Source organism: Pristiophorus japonicus, chromosome 2, assembly GCF_044704955.1.
Source record: "Pristiophorus japonicus isolate sPriJap1 chromosome 2, sPriJap1.hap1, whole genome shotgun sequence".
Taxonomy (NCBI): Eukaryota; Metazoa; Chordata; class Chondrichthyes; family Pristiophoridae; genus Pristiophorus; species Pristiophorus japonicus.
The window spans coordinates 269746657-269763729 of NC_091978.1; positions in this window are offsets into that span (position 1 = coordinate 269746657).

Below are 17073 nucleotides of genomic sequence, written 5' to 3' on the forward strand. Positions count from 1 at the left end.
TAAGCTCATAATAACTGAGTACTGTGAACAATGAGTAAGTGTGACCTTAGCTCCTTTAATAAGACTCCAGAGTGCAGGTACCTCGTGGGTGGCCTGCTTATATACAGTGCTCCCAAGGGATGCTGGGATCCCTTGGGACTCCAACAGGTAGGCCCTCTGGTGGTGGTGTGATACAGGTTGCAAAGGGTTAAATACATAACACACGTGTTCAAAGCAAATAAAGGATGAGGAAAGCCAATTCCACCATTTTCTACTCCTTCTGAAGATAGTCTATATTCAACCTTCAGTTGGGCTCTACCAACAAGAAAGTGACCGGGGCCCAGGAGAGGCATGCGTCTGCGGCCCAGAAGAGGCGAGGGCCCAGGGGCAGCATGGGCCAGCCCACACTGCGATATGTGTGTGCGCTCGGTCCGTGCAGCAGAGCAAGTCTCCAGTCGTCTTGGGCAATCCTTGCCACTGGACCAAGACTTAGCTCTTTCAAGCCCGTGTGGTGGCTGGTGTGCAATGGCCACCACACATTAAAAAAATCCAAGCACAGGCATCTTCCACCCTCCAAGATGTAGTTCGGGATCTGGAATATTAGGTCCTTCATTGAAACACCTGTGAACTCATTCCTTTTTGGCGTGGAAGCAAGTCATCCTCGTTTCGAGGGACTGCCTATGATGACCCACTGTAGCAGGGTGATTGAGGGCCGGTAAGTCAGTTGGAGACTGATGAGGGCCCTGATCCTAGAGGAAGTGTATGGCCACTTTAAGAACATCCCCACTAAAACATAATTGCACCTGTAGGAGGAGATTTTCCCCAGCCAGCTGAGCATAAAATGCGCATTTCAAAGGATGTAGGGAGAGCTGAAAGATGCACTGTGTGGCCTTGTTTTCTGCTATGTGTATTAGAAACCCTGGTTTTGCGAGGGATGGGTCTGAACGCTCCATTCAGTTGGACCTATCCTTTGTAGAAATGCTTACACAGGAAAACAGCTTTGATCACAAGGCCATAAAGCAGTGGTCTGCACGTAATGTCGTCGAGGCCCTACGGGAAAAGGAGATATTGGATCCTGTCGGATGGTTCCCCAAACAGACTTTCTAAGTCATTTGACAGAACGCCTCATCACCAGAACAAGCACCAAGACGTAGCTTGGCTGGTGATGAGAAGGGCTCTCCCCGTCATATCCTTCATGTACACGTGGCGTTTCAGCGGCACCACACGCTGTCTTCGAGGCAGTTGCAGTGGAGACATCTCCTTCTGGAATGTGCGTTTGCAAGGAAGGTCTAGAAAGAGATGCAGTAGTTTTTGTTGAGGTTCATCAAGAGCAGCTCTGCAACACAGGACTCTGTGCTCGACAGACTGTTCCCAGGGATACGCACCGCGACAAACATCAACTGCTACTGGAGGACCATGAATTTGGTGAAAGACTCCCTTTGGTCTGTCTGAAACTTGCTGGTCTTCCAGAGTAAGGAGTTGTCCATGATCGAGTGTTGCAGACTAGCACATTCCAAGGTCCAGGACTACATGCTGAGAGACGCACTAAAACTTGGTGCAGCCGTCACAATGGGGAGAGGCCAAAGTACAAGGTCCTCCCGCCACTGCATTGTAAAAAAAAACGCTCGGACTGTATGTATCAGAAAATGTTCAAATGAAAATGTACATGTAATCTGTTCTTTAAATTGAGTGCCATGTACTGCTTTTAATTTGTACAGTGTGATATGTAATGTGATTTGTGGATTGTATTGCAACATATTTTGACAAAATTAGATGAATAAAGTATATTTTTGAAATAAAAAAAGATGTGTATTAGAAAAGGATGTTTGAAACTTGGATTGTGCAAGGACTACTATCTCTTGCGGGAAGGAGACTCTGAGCTGCTAGGACCTTGTAACACCACACATCTACTCGCCTGGTTTTGCATAAATCTCCCCATCCCATCCCCAAAAGATTATCAGCAAAACCCCAAAATGTCTATGCATGCCCACATCGCAGTCTGGAAATTTGGCTTACTGTTCTCCACAAAAAGTACCAACACTACGGGCTAGATTTTCCATTATTTTTGCATGCATAACGCCCACTTAATGTCCATTTTACTGCTGAAATGAGGTATAACGCCCAGATATCACCCATTTAGCCACAAAGTGGAAACTGACGCCCATTTTTTGGACACTTATCGCCGAGCGTTACTTTTGCCATGTACGTAACGCTGGGAAAAAATAATACCGTCCGCCTACATTTTTGGGACGGAATCATCAAAATTGGCGGAACCAACGCCCATAATATCGCCCAGCGTTACTTTACGCACGTAATTAACGCCAAGATTCAATAATACCGACCGGCCACATTTTTTTGTTGTAAAGATCACATTTGCCGAAACTAACACCCAGGAGATCGCCCAGCGTCACTTTCACCACCTCGCCCACAATATCGCCCACAATATCGCTCGCCCAAAACACCGCTCAGAAAAAGGGGAACTGTTCTGAACTAATCACAGCTGTGTGGGCGCCATTTTTCAAATCGCAGGTTGATTCATTGAAAAGGCTGCTTCAACTTCGGTGGGGGAGGGGTTTGGATTGACTCTGGAGTTCTTCTCAGGTGAAGTGACCATCTCAACAGACATCTTTTCAGACTCTGGACAATTGGGTTTTACTGTCGGTGTCTTTTAGTGCGGAAATTATTGCTGCTGATCAATTGCTAATTTACTTTCATTGGAATGGGGCCAGCCATTTCTCAGCCTGCATCGATTAATATGCAGATGCTGCAGAGTGCAAATGGCTCAAAGTCTAATGCATATCATTATGTGCCCAATCTAAGACATGCCAGACTGAGGAGGAGGCCCAGGCCATATACACCCAGCACTTACAGCGAGAAGAAGTCTTACCTCGACATGTCCGAGCACACCTGCCTTCGGAGACTGCGCTTACACAAGGTGGTGATCACTGAAATATGTGAGCTCATCAGGCCAGATATGCAGCCTGCCATCAGGACATCACTGTGCATCGAGGTCAAGGTCATCCAAATAATAATGGCAGTGAATGCCAAATATCCGGGCAGCTTCGATGAGGCTCACATCCTACGTCAGAGCACTATCTCTGACATGTTTAAGAGTCAGCCACAAGGACAATGCTTGCTGCTCGGTGACAACCGATATGGCCTAGCCACCTGGCTTATTGTCATGTATGTAACCAGCATACTACTGTAACCCTTATACAATTGTAACCCTCATGTAACCACTACATCCTGTACATACTTACTAGAAATGCACACCTTGACCACAGGGGGTGTACTTGTGGGAGACACTCCTTACCTGGAGATTCAGGTATATAAGGGGAGGTTCCTCGCAGGGCCAGCACTCCTTGGTCCAGGCAATAAAGGTGAAGGTCACAGAGTGACTGTGTCTGCAGTACGTGCCTCGTGTGATTATGTTTAAGAGTTAAGGACTCAACACCTGCTGACGGGAAACGGGAATCACTGAACCCAGAGGATGGCCATCGGTAGCTCAGAGGAACGTTACTGTGTGTGTGAAGACTGGGACGATTTTGTGGAGAGACTCCAGCAGACCTTTGTCATGAAGGACTGGCTGGGCAGGGGGGAGATGTTAAGGGATTTTATCATTGAGGGCATTAGCCATGCCGGCATCTTCAGGAAGCTCATAGAGACCAAGGACTTAACTCTAGAAGGGGCAGCATTGATAGCTCAAACTTTCATAGCAGGGGAAGAAGAGACAAAGCTCATTTACGCGAGTAGTCCTGGGTCCAATGTGGCGACGGACCAAGGAATTAACGTGATAAATGCAGCTCAAGATCTCGCAGTCAGGCAAAGGCATTTTGAAACTGCAGCAATCAGACAAAGGTATTTTGTAACTGCCCAAGCTGCAACTGACTCTAAGGTGGGGCCCCGACAGGGACAATGGAGAGGGGAGCGGCAATTCACGCCATCAAGGGAACCATTAACACCCACCATCAGAGTGTTTAGAAACAACCAAGGGAACAATCAGAGAGGAATGCCTACTAACAGTCCTTTTGTGAACAACGATCTCAGCCAATGCTGGAGATGCGGGGGCAAACATTATGCGAAAAGCTGCAAATCTCAGCAGTTCGTCTGTAGGAATTGTAATATGCCAGAGGACATTTGGCTAGGGTTTACAAACAGCCGGTAATCTCTGAGACAGAAGAATCAGGCGAGGGGCTTGCAGTGCAGGACAATGCCTGGGGTAAAGCCATGGATGCTGAAGTTCAGCGGGTTCATGTGGCTGACGTCCACAGCTCATACACCAAAGCGCCACCCATGATGATGAAAAGTTTTATTGAATGGCATCCCAGTGCGCATGGAGCTGGACACGGGAGCTAGCCAGTCCCTCATGAGTGCACAACAATTTGAGAAACTATGGCCACACAGAGCTAGCAGGCCAAAACTAGAACGAATTAATACACAGCTACAGATGTACACCCAAGAGATCATTCCAGTGCTAGGCAGTGCAAACGTGGTGGTAACACACAATAGGTCACAGAACCGGCTGCCACTCTGGATTGTTCCATGAAATGGCCCTGCGCTTTTGGGAAGGAGCTGGCTAGCCGAGATGAACTGGAAATGGGGGGATGTGCATGCCATTTCATCTGTGGAGCAAAGCTCATGCTCACAGGTACTACAAAAATTCGGGTCACTGTTTCAACCCGGTGTCGGAACGTTCAAGAGCACAAAAGTAATTATACGCATCACCTTGGACGCCAGACCAGTGCACCACAAAGCCAGAGCGGTGGCATACGTGATGCGTGAGAAAATAGAGAGTGAACTGGACAGGCTGCTCAGAGAGGGCATAATTTCACCCATTAAATTCAGCGACTGGGCAAGTCCAATTGTTCCTGTCCTTAAAGCGGACGGCTCGGTTAGGATCTGCGGTGACTACAAAGCCACCATCAACCGGGTGTCCCTGCAGGACCAATACCCGCTCCCGAAGGCGGAGGACCTTTTTGCCACATTGGCAGGTGGCAAGCTGTTCACTAAATTGGACCTCACTTCGGCCTACATGACTCAGGAACTGGCTGAAGAATCCAAGCTTCTGACCATCATCACGACGCACAAGGGTTTATTCATCTACAACAGGTGTCCTTTTGGCATCCGTTCGGCGGCCGCCATCTTTCAGAGAAACATGGAAAGCTTGCTGAAATCCATTCCCGGCACAATCGTATTCCAGGACGACATCCTAATAACGGGTCAAGACACCGAGGAACACCTCCACAACTGGAGGAGGTGCTACGCCGACTGGACCGGGTGGGCAAGCGGCTGAAGAAGGCCAAGTGTGTGTTTTTGGCCCCAGAGGTCGAGTTTTTGGGCAGGAGTGTTGCCGCAGATGGGATCCGGCCTACCGAATCCAAAACGGAGGTGATCCGGCGTGCGCCCCGGCCCAGCAACACATCGGAGTTGCGATCGTTCCTGGGACTTTTGAACTATTTTGGGAACTTCCTGCCGAACTTAAGCACATTGTTGGAGCTGTTACACGTGCTCCTGCGTAAGGGTTGCGAATGGTTTTGGGGGGGACTGTCAAGAACGGGCTTTCAACAGGGCGCGGAACCTGCTTTGTTTTAACAAACTGTTAACGTTGTATGACCCCTGTAAAAAACTAGTTTTAACATGCGATGCATCATCATACGGGGTTGGGTGTGTGTTGCAGCAGGGTAATGGAGATGGACAACTCCAACCGGTGGCTTATGCCTCCAGGTCGCTCTCCCAGGCAGAGCGTGGGTACAGCATGGTCGAAAAGGAAGAACTCGCTTGCGCTTATGGTGTGAAAAAAATGGTATATAAGGGGAGGTCCCTCACAGGCCAGCACTCCTTGGTCCAGGCAATAAAGGTGAAGGTCACAGAGTGACTGTGTCTGCAGTACGTGCCTCGTGTGATTATGTTTAAGAGTTAAGGACTCAACACTGATGACCCCCCTGCATGACACCCACACTGAGGCCGAGAAGCGATACAACCAGAGCCACAGAGACACACGCAATGTGGTCCAGAAAACAATAACTGTGCTAAAGCAGCGCTTTAGAAGCTTGGACCACTCAGTAGGGGAGCTACAATAAAACCCTGAGCAAGTAGCTAAATTCATGGCCGTGTGTTCCATGCTGCACAGCCTGGCTATCAGGGAGGGACAAGAATTGCCAGAAGGAACTGATGATCCACCTCAGGAGAGAGAGGAAGAGGAGGACGAGGGGCTGGACGCTGAGCTCGGGCCAGACAATCAGGCTGGCTATGCAACCATGCCCACGCCCCCCTCCAGACCGCAGGAAAGGGCCCGTGGTGGCTACATAGCTGCAAGACTCTTACATCAGCAGCTCATAAATGAGCAATTTGCCTGAAAGAACGTTGCTGTTATTGACAAAGCTGACACACTGCTGTGTGTGTGCAGCTCAGACATCAATGGTGGGCATCACCTTGGTGCCAGTTAAAGTTTAAGTTGATTCAAGTTAAGTTTTATTTAAACCTTTCATGTTAAGGAATCACCAGTGTGTAACGGTCCAGCTATCTGAGACAATGCGCAACAAGGTTATGTTGAATAAAAAACATTTTATACGACCATTGGTCTGAAATCATAAGTAACACGGGCAAAAACAACCTACCCACACCCCACTTTTTCGACCATTGACATCAATCAAATGGTCAACATGTTCAGCAACACAGAATACAAATGCAAAGCAGGAGGGTGGCCCCCTCCCCCCATACATTACAACAAATTGCATACACTGAGATGGAGATATAACACAGCTATCACCTGCGGACGTGCACCTCACTTTCCTTCCCCCCTCCCCTTCTTCTCCCCACCTCCACCCCTTCCCCTCCTTGGACCATGCCGCTTGGCCGAAGAGCTCCTCAGGCGGTGCCTCATTGGGGGGGGATGAAGGCAAAGGCGATGGTTGCATGGGTACGGGAGCAGGGTTTGCCGAGGTGGGAACATTCTCGAATCCAGAAGCAGGATCTTGATCCTGCCTCTCATGTGTCGTTGGCACTGGTGGTGCGGAACCTAGGGGTGGAGTGTCGCGCTCTGGGACCACTGGAAGGCCTGTGCCAGCAGTGTTCCTGGCTATCGACTCCAGGGCCTTCGCCATCGGCGGAACGTACCCAGTCATGGTGCCGGAGATGGTGGCCAGCTGTCAGGATATGCCACCCAATGCATCGAGGATCTGGTCACCAATGTCTACAGTCCTCCTGGACAACTGTACCATCTCTCCACTCTGATGTGGCGCTCGTAGACCAGACCTGCCGCGTCCATGAAACCTCTGCAGTGTTGGCGCCATCCTGGGGACAAATGGGGTGCCCTGTGGCGAGGTGCTTGGGCCCGGTACCTCCAGAGTGGAGGCGGGACTGGCCGGAGGACACTAGATTGCCTTGGGGTGGAATGCCTTCTGCAACCTCGCGCTGCAGGTTCCTCGAAGTCAGCGCTCTCATCCGTAGAGAACAGACCCAGCGGATTGACGGGCGAGAATTGGAGCTCCTCAGCACCAGATGTAGGTTTGTCAGGCGAGTCCGGCCCCGCGCCCCCACCTTCTGGCCTCTGTGGTCTTGCCTTGGGACGTGCTGCTGGCTGAGCTGCAAAACACAAATGAGGTTATTAGAGGAGAAAGGGGTGCTAGGGTTACAAGGTGAGTCCAGCGCTAAACACAGCATATGCACGACAAAAGCACCACCGCTATCAAAATCATTACAGACATCACATTTCATGGTCATCAAAATATTGTGCATTGCAATGATTTTCATTAGGCCAGCATTATTTATTTTAGAAATTTTAGAAATCATCTATCATATATTATTTTTGGATATGAGTGGGTGTGGCATCTATTGACTTTACATCACGCAATGGTGTGTACTTTACTCAGGTGGCATCACTTCAGGGTCTACAGCTGCTTGTGTGGCCGTTCGGGTGTGCTTCCCCAGTAGTGCGAGCACCCGCTCCTCCATGTCAGTGATGTCGCTGGTGACTGGGAGAATAGGCCTCCCAGGGAGGACAGGCGGACCAACATCAGTGTCCTCGACCAGGCTAACATCCCCAGTATTGAAGCACTGACCACACTCGATCAGCTTCGCTGGGCAGGCCACATAGTTCGCATTCAGATACGAGATTCCCTAAGCAAATGCTTTATGCGGAGCTCCTTCGTGGTAAACGAGCCAAAGGAGGACAGCGAAAACGTTATAAGGACACCCTCAAAGCCTCCCTGGTAAAGTATGACATCACCACTGACACCTGGGAGATCCAGGCCGAAGACTGCCTGAGGTGGAGAAAGTGCATCCGGGAGGGTGTTGAGCTCTTTGAGTCTCAATGCAAAGAGTGTGAAGAGGCCAAGCGCAGGCAGCGGAAGGAGCGCGCAGCAAACCAGCCCCACTGATCCCTTCCCTCGACGAATGTCTGTCCCACCTGTAACAGGGTCTGTGGCTTTTGTATTGGACTGTTCAGCCATCAAAGAACTCACTTAGGGAGTGGAATTAAGTCTTCCTCGATTCCAAGGGACTGCCTATGATGATGATGGTGGCCCTCCACCCGTTCATCTCTGCACGGACCTCATCGTCGATAGCTTCTTCTGTAAAAGGTAACAGGATGCCATGGCATGAGATCATTGCATGATAGGTACTGTCACAGAAACTGATACAACACATAACCGACAGATGTAATCATGATTATTATGATAATTATCATTCTTTACCTAAAGACGTACACCGTGACCGCAGGCTTTGAGTAAAACATTCCCATAAAAGTGAAAGACCTCACATCTGATGATCGTCATTCATGACTCTTACAAATTAAATTATATAAATACATAAGTACATGTAAATAAATGTAATACTTTTGCGGATCCGACAAGGTCGTTCCATCGTTTGCGGCATTGGTTGCCCTCACGCTCCTCGTTGGTTGCCGACGACACCACCTCTGCTATCTTGACCCATATCTTCTGGTAGACCTTTGGGGTGGGCTTCCCACTCCCTCCTTGGGTCAATCACCCCAGCGTAACTCGACCTCTTGCAGGAGGGAGGCATTTGCCTCGTCTGAGAACCTCCTCGCTCTTTTGCGCCCTCCAATATGCTCCTCTCCCAGCTCACTGCTCTTGCCAGCATCAGTCTCCATAGCGTACTGTGTCGCCTCCTCCTCTCCCTCCATTATAGGCCAAATTCGGGCAAATATCTGGCTGGTAACAGCTAATTTTATTTTCCCAATTTGCTCTAAAGCTCTAAACTCTCCCTTCTTCTTCCCAAAGCAGCCATGCCACATCCACACACACCTTCACTCCCTCTCAGCTCCCTCTGTCTCCTCTTATACGCATGTCATGATAACCCTTGAGTTCCTGAATCGCGGGAATCGCGCATTGCCATGCCATTGCTAAGGACGGCGACACTTTACGGCAGAAGGTCAGAGAGATTTAACGCTATCGCCCATTTCATATCGCTTGCGGTGACGCCCAATTTCAAAAATGGAGACCAGGGTCTTTGAGAATGGGCGACAAGCCGGCGATCTGAAAGCCCATTTTTACCGCCCGCACCGGAAATAACGCCAATTGTTGGGCGATCTGCACAAAACTGTAAAATCTAGCCCAACATCCCTACAGAAGCTACAACAAGCAGCATTTATATAGTGCTTTGATTGTAAAAACAAAAAATATCTCCAGGTGCTACACAGAGGTGTGAAGAAAATTGATGGTGAGACTAAGAAGGATAGATCAGGAGGAGTGATCAATAGCTTGGTTGGAGGTAGGTTTTAAGGATGATCTTGGAAGTGGCAAGGCATAGGGGTTCAGGCAGGGAATCCTAGAGAGTGGGACCTCGGCAGCTGAAGGCATAGCTGTCAGTGCTGGCCAAAGTGAGAAGGTTGTACAGGAGGCCAGAGTCAGAGGTTTGGAGGGGGAGGGGGGAATTGTAGGACTAGAGAAATTTACAGTGATAAGGAGGGGTGAGACTATGGAAGAATTTAAATACAAAGATGAACATTTAAAATTTGAGGCATGGAGGACCCAGAACCAATGTAGGTCAGTGAGGATGGGGCTGATGATCAAGTAAGACTCAGTGCTGGAGGAAGTGAAGTCTCATCCGAGACTGGATGTCGGACAAGCAGCCTAACACCACAGACGCAATCGAGGAGTGGCGGGGGGGGTGGGGGGGAGCGGGAGGCATTCAAGAGATAGTGACGAGATCGCGTTGAGTATCTTTGATGTTGATGTACATCTGAAAACAGACATCTTATCTGTAGCTGAGGCTGCTAGCGAGCAGCATGTAGATGAGGAAAAGGAGGAGACCAAGGATGGATCCTTGGGGAACGCAAAGGGAACGGCAAGGAAAGCCATTGCAAGAGATGCTCTGGCTATGATCAGTTAAGCAACAGTGGAACCAAGCAAGGGCAATTAATTTTAATGGACAGAAAATCGTGGCGATATGGGATTCTCTGAATATTTCTTGTGTTCAGCACCCAAATAGTGCCTCGGACATGAATACTTTCTGCCCATTTTGCACCTGAACAGCACTGCAGCTGAACTTCCTCTATGACTTTTCAGGGAGTTGCACTTGGCTGTGCCTGAAGAGGGTGTTGCATAGTAAATTGCATGGAATTGAATGTCAGAGATCTGTGCACTGAGATTTCCTGCTTTAGTGCTGGGTGCAGTTCAAACTAAACTGCTCCAAGAGAAATCTGGCACTGTAGCTTGCAGAGCTGCTGTATTCTGCTATCTGGCTTAAGGGACAGATTGGTATTGCCAAGAAACATTTATTTTTAATTTAAACGTATGGGGGAGAAATTCCCCAGCACCCCGACTGGGGGAGGCGGTAACTGACTCGGGGGCGCTGAAGTCCCATCTCGGCCATGAAATTGCAGTTACCGCCCTCACAGGAAGTGGAGCGCAATCTCGCACGCACTACTTCCTGTAGGGGCAGGTTCTGGGGCGCTACTGGGGCGAGTTGGTCTGCGTTACGCAGTCCGTGTAGTGTTGACGTGTTTCAACGCCCCTCCCCTTCGGTTAAAGGGGAGGGCCGCTGCGCACTCTGCCGGGCCTGTTATGGCCTTCACTGAACTACCAGGGCGGTGTGGTGCCCAGGCTGCAGCCCGGCACCCAAAATGGAGTGCCGGGCTGCACGATGGCGGCCCGAACCACGCAAGGGTGGCAGAAGTCGGGCCGACCGGTGAGCCGGCCAAACCGCCAAGGTGGCGGCGCAGGGCGCTCCCCACCTCCCCTTTAACTTCCGCCCCGCAAGCGGCTGTCAGCCTGGTTCGTGACTGGCGAGGCTGGTGCTGACTCCGCACACGGCAGCCTCGCGGGGCGCATTGCAATGTTTTGTGCCCTGTTAGTGCCTCCAGAGGCGCGAACGGGTGTCGCAAAACAGGGCAATTTCAATCCCGATTTTTTCTGTTTCAGTACCGATTACAGAATGTTAGTCTAAGACACTGAGTGATGGAGGCGGTATTCAGTGTTGTGCCACAGCCCCCTTTTGCAATATGGTTTATTAGGGAAAACGATCGATAGGCTGAAGTCATTTGTCTGGACCTCCCTTGAGCCACTAACAACTGTTTCCCTACCAAACAGTATGAACCCACCACCTCCCCCTAACATTGCAACTTCTCCTGGAAACCTCAGTCAAACCAGCACTCTCCTATTCCTGCAGCATCAATCTTTATACACACACTTGTTTCCCCTGTTCCACCTATCGCTTGGCACAATGGCATTACTCCCTTACTCCCTTCTGTTTCCACCCCAGCCATGGGACAGCAGTACAAACCCATTCACAAGGGGCACAACCTTTAACTGAACATGAATAGCACCAATATGCAAATCACAGCTTCTGGCATGCACAAATTAAATTAGAAATACACCACAAGCCATTCCAAAGTGTTACTATAGAAATTCAAGCCCATTGCCTGCACAAAAATAAAAAATCTTCTGGCTCTCCTATGAGACTTTAATTGTACCCGTATCTGTTCCTTTAATGGTGCTGCTGCCATTAAGGCCTGAATTGATTCCAATCCCTGTGCCCAACAAAGCACCTTCAGCAGTGCCTGAAGTCTACCCTCTTCAATACAATGAGGGTCGCAAGGAAATCCAGGTGCAATACGCTCACTGTGCCCATCCAGGAATATCAGCCCTAATATTGTAACTGTGGCATAACCAATGATTTGTATAGGTTTAGCATTACCTCTTTGCTTTTGTACTCCATGTTATGTATGTAAACTTTACTAGTGTGTAAGACTTGCCACCAGGGGGGCGCACCTGTGGGAGACCCAAGGGTCACCTGTACACCCCGGGCAAGCAGGTATAAAAGGCAGTCTACCATGCTACTTCCTCACTCTGGAGTTACATTAAAGAGACCAAGATCACAACAGTTTGAGCTTAGAGCATACAGTCTGGTGGAGTTATTCTGAACATAACAATTGACGACTAGTAACATAGAAACATAGAAACATAGAAAATAGGTGCAGGAGTAGGCCATTCGGCCCTTCTAGCCTGCACCGCCATTCAATGAGTTCATGGCTGAACATTCAACTTCAGTACCCCATTCCTGCTTTCTCGCCATACCCCTTGATCCCCCTAGTAGTAAGGACCTCATCTAACTCCTTTTTGAATATATTTAGTGAATTGGCCTCAACAACTTTCTGTGGTAGAGAATTCCACAGGTTCACCACTCTCTGGGTGAAGAAGTTCCTCCGCATCTCGGTCCTAAATGGCTTACCCCTTATCCTTAGACTGTGACCTCTGGTTCTGGATTTCCCCAACATTGGGAACATTCTTCCTGCATCTAACCTGTCTAACCCCGTCAGAATTTTATATGTTTCTATGAGGTCCCCTCTCATTCTTCTGAACTCCAGTGAATACAAGCCCAGTTGATCCAGTCTTTCTTGATAGGTCAGTCCCGCCATCCCGGGAATCAGTCTGGTGAACCTTCGCTGCACTCCCTCAATAGCAAGAATGTCCTTCCTCAGGTTAGGAGACCAAAACTGTACACAATACTCCAGGTGTGGCCTCACCAATGCCCTGTACAACTGTAGCAACACCTCCCTGCCCCTGTACTCAAATCCCCTTGCTATGAAGGCCAACATGCCATTTGCTTTCTTAACCGCCTGCTGCACCTGCATGCCAACCTTCAATGACTGATGTACCATGACACCCAGGTCTCTTTGCACCTCCCCTTTTCCTAATCTGTCACCATTCAGATAATAGTCTGTCTCTCTGTTTTTACCACCAAAGTGGATAACCTCACATTTATCCACATTATACTTCATCTGCCATGCATTTGCCCACTCACCTAACCTATCCAAATCGCTCTGCAGCCTCACAGCATCCTCCTCGCAGCTCACACTGCCACCCAACTTAGTGTCATCCGCAAATTTGGAGATACTACATTTAATCCCCTCATCTAAATCATTAATGTACAGTGTAAACAGCTGGGGCCCCAGCACAGAACCTTGCGGTACCCCACTAGTCACTGCCTGCCATTCTGAAAAGTACCCATTTACTCCTACTCTTTGCTTCCTGTCTGACAACCAGTTCTCAATCCATGTCAGTACACTACCCCCAATCCCATGTGCTCTAACTTTGCACATCAATCTCTTGTGTGGGACCTTGTCGAATGCCTTCTGAAAGTCCAAATATACCACATCAACTGGCTCTCCCTTGTCCACTCTACTGGAAACATCCTCAAAAAATTCCAGAAGATTTGTCAAGCATGATTTCCCTTTCACAAATCCATGCTGACTTGGACCTATCATGAACTTTCACACGGTTATGGTTGCCGTTGGTATTCTTGAGAGATTTGTTGAGGGTGGTGATTGGGAAGTTGAATGTCTTGACCAGTACTTCGTGGCCAATGAGCTGGATACGGAAGAGACCGCGGTCAAGCGCAGGGCGATTCTCCTCACCGTTTGTGGGTCCACGATATATGGTCTCATCATAAATCTGCTAGCACCGACGAAACCAACGAAGAAGACATATGCAAAGTTGTGCACGCTGGTTCGGGAACACCTCAAGCCGTAGAAGAGCATCTTAATGGCCAGATATCGCTTTTACACATAGCATCGCTCCGAGGACCAGAACGTGGTGAGCTATGTCATCGACCTAAAACGTCTTGCAGGACAGTGCGTATTTGCTGGATTTTTGGGGGATGTGTTGCGGGACTTTTTCGTGCTTGGAATCGGCCACGAGGTCATTCTTCGCAAACTGCTGTCTGCCGAAGCCCTAGATCTAAGCAAGGCCATCACGATAGCCCAGGCTTTCATGTCCACGAATGATAACACTAAACAGATACCTTTGCAGCACCGAAGCTCACTGGCAAGTACAGTGCATAAAATAATGCCTTCAGTATGCAGAAGTGTACATGGCAGGGCCTACACGCTTGCAGAGGCCAGACCCACGATAACTCAGACTCCGCCATGGGGCGTGAATGCGAATCCATTAATACCATGTTGGCGCTGCAGGGGTAATCATCGGGCCCATCAATGTCGATTCAAGCACTACATGTGTAAAGGCTGTGGAACAATGAGGCACCTACAGTGAATGTGCAAACGTGCTGCGACTCACCACGTGGCAGAGTCGGCAAAAGATGACCTATCCGGCGCAGATCACGCTGAACAAGTAAGAGAGGCAACTCAGCCCGAGGCTGAAGAGGAAGTGTATGGAGTACACACCTTCACCACCAAAAGCCCTCCGATAATGTTGAAAGTCAAATTAAATGGTGTTCCAGTTTCCACGGAATTGGACACGGGGGCGAGTCAGTCAATTATGAGCCAGAGGGCTTTTGAGAAACTGTGGGGCAATAAGGCACAAAGCCCGATTCACACCAAGCTGCGCACTTACACCAAAGAGCTCATACCAGTCATTGGCAGTGCGGCAGTGAAGGTGTCGTTCGATGGAACTGTGCATGATTTATCACTGTGGATTGTACCAGGCAATGGCCCAACGCAGTCCGGCAGAAGCTGGCTAGGAAAGATCCGATGGAACTCGGACAACATCAAAGCACTGTCTTCGGTGGATGACACCTCGTGCGCCCAAATGCTAAACAAATTCCCGTCACTATTTGAGCCAGGCATCGGCAACTTCACAGGCACCAAAGTGCAGATCCATCTAGTCCCTGATGCATGACCCATTCATCACAAGGCCCGAGCGGTTCCATATATGATGAGAGAGAAAGTCGAGATCGAGCTGGACAGACCAACGAGTGGGGTCATATCGCCAGTCGAGTTCAACGAGTGGGCCAGTCCAATTGTTCCAGTGTTGAAAAGCGATGGCATGGTCAAAATCTGCAAGGACTACAAGGTAATGATCAACCGAGTCTCGTTACAGGACCAGTACCCACTATCCAAAGCGGATGACCTGTTCGCAACGCTAGCAGGGGGGAAATCGTTCACCCAGCTGGATCTAACCTCTGCTTACATGACACAGGATCTGGCTGAACCTTCAAAAAAATTGACGTGCATCAACACACACAAAGGACTGTTCATATACCACAGATGCCCTTTTGGGATTCGCTTGGCTGCGGCCATCTTCCAGGGGAACATGGAGAGTCTGCTGACATTGGTTCCGCACAACGTGGTGTTTCAAGACGACATCCTGATCACTGGTCGCAACACCACCGAACACTTGCACAACCTGGAAGAGGAACAGAGTGGGACTCAGGCTGAAATGCTTCAAGTGTGATTTCCTGGTGCCAGAGGTCGAAGTTCTGGGGAGAAAGATTGCAGCGGACGGCATCAGACCCACGGACTCCAAGATGGAGGCCATCAAGAATGCACCCAGACCACAGAATGTGATGGAGCTGCGTTCATTCCTGGGACTCTTCAACTATTTTGGTAACTTTCTACCGGGGTTGAGCACTTTGCTGGAACCCTTGCATTTATTGCTACGCAAGGGTGACGACTGGGTTTGGGATAAATCTCAAGAGATTTAATAAGGCCAGAAACCTGCTTTGTTCCAACAAGTTACTTGTATTGTATGACCCGTGTAAACGTTTAGTACTAGCTTGTGATGCATCTTCATACGGGGTCGGTTGTGTGTTACAGCAAGCCAATGTGTCAGGCAAACTGCAACCGGTTGCATATGCGTCCAGAAGTTTGTCTAAGACTGAAAGAGTCTACAGTACGGTTGAGAAAAAAGCATTTGCATGCGTATACATGGTTAAGAAAATGCACCAATACCTATTTGGACTTTGTAGCTCGAAACCGACCATAAATCGCTCATTTCGCTGTTCTCAGAAAGCAAAGGTATTAACACCAAGGCTTCGTCCCGCATCCAAAGATGGGCACTAAGGTTATCTGCGTATGATTATGTAATCCGCCACAGACCCGGCACTGAGAACTGTGCTGATGCCCTCAGTCGACTACCATTGCCCACCACTGGGGTGGAAATGGCGCAACTCGTAGGCTTGCTTCTTGCAATGGATGCTTTTGAGAGCGAGGGGTCACCTGTCACGGCTCGCCAGATCAGGACCTGGATTAGCCAGGACCCTGTGCTATTACTAGTAAAAAGCTGCGTCCTCAATGGGAGCTGGTCGGCGGTTCCCGGGGAAATGCAAGAAATTAAGCCGTTTTACCGACGCAAGGATGAAATGTCCATCCATTCAGATTGTCTCCGATGGGGGAATCACATAGTTTTGTCAAAAAAAGGCAGGGAAACGTTTATACGCGACCTACATAGTACCCACCCAGGCATAGTCATAATGAAGGCTATCGCCAGGTCGCACGTTTGGTGGCCCGGCATTGACTCCAAATTGGAGTCATGCGTACACCAATGTAACACTTGCTCACAGTTGAGCAATGCACCAAGGGAGGCCCCACTGAGCCTGTGGTCATGGCCCTTCAAACCGTGGTCCAGGGTCCATGTAGATTTCACTGGCCCCTTTCTAGGAAAGATGATCCTAGTAGCAGTGGACGCTTACTCTAAATGGATTGTGTCATGTATTCAACCAGCATTGTAACCCATGTATAATCTGACCTAAGTTGTACACGGTGGGAACAATGACCACTAGGTGGGAGACACTCCTAACCTGGACCTTCAGGTATAAAAGGGGAAGCTCCACCCACCTTCATCACTTGAGTGCTAAGGAATAAAGGACAGGTCACAGACTGACCTTCTCTCAAGC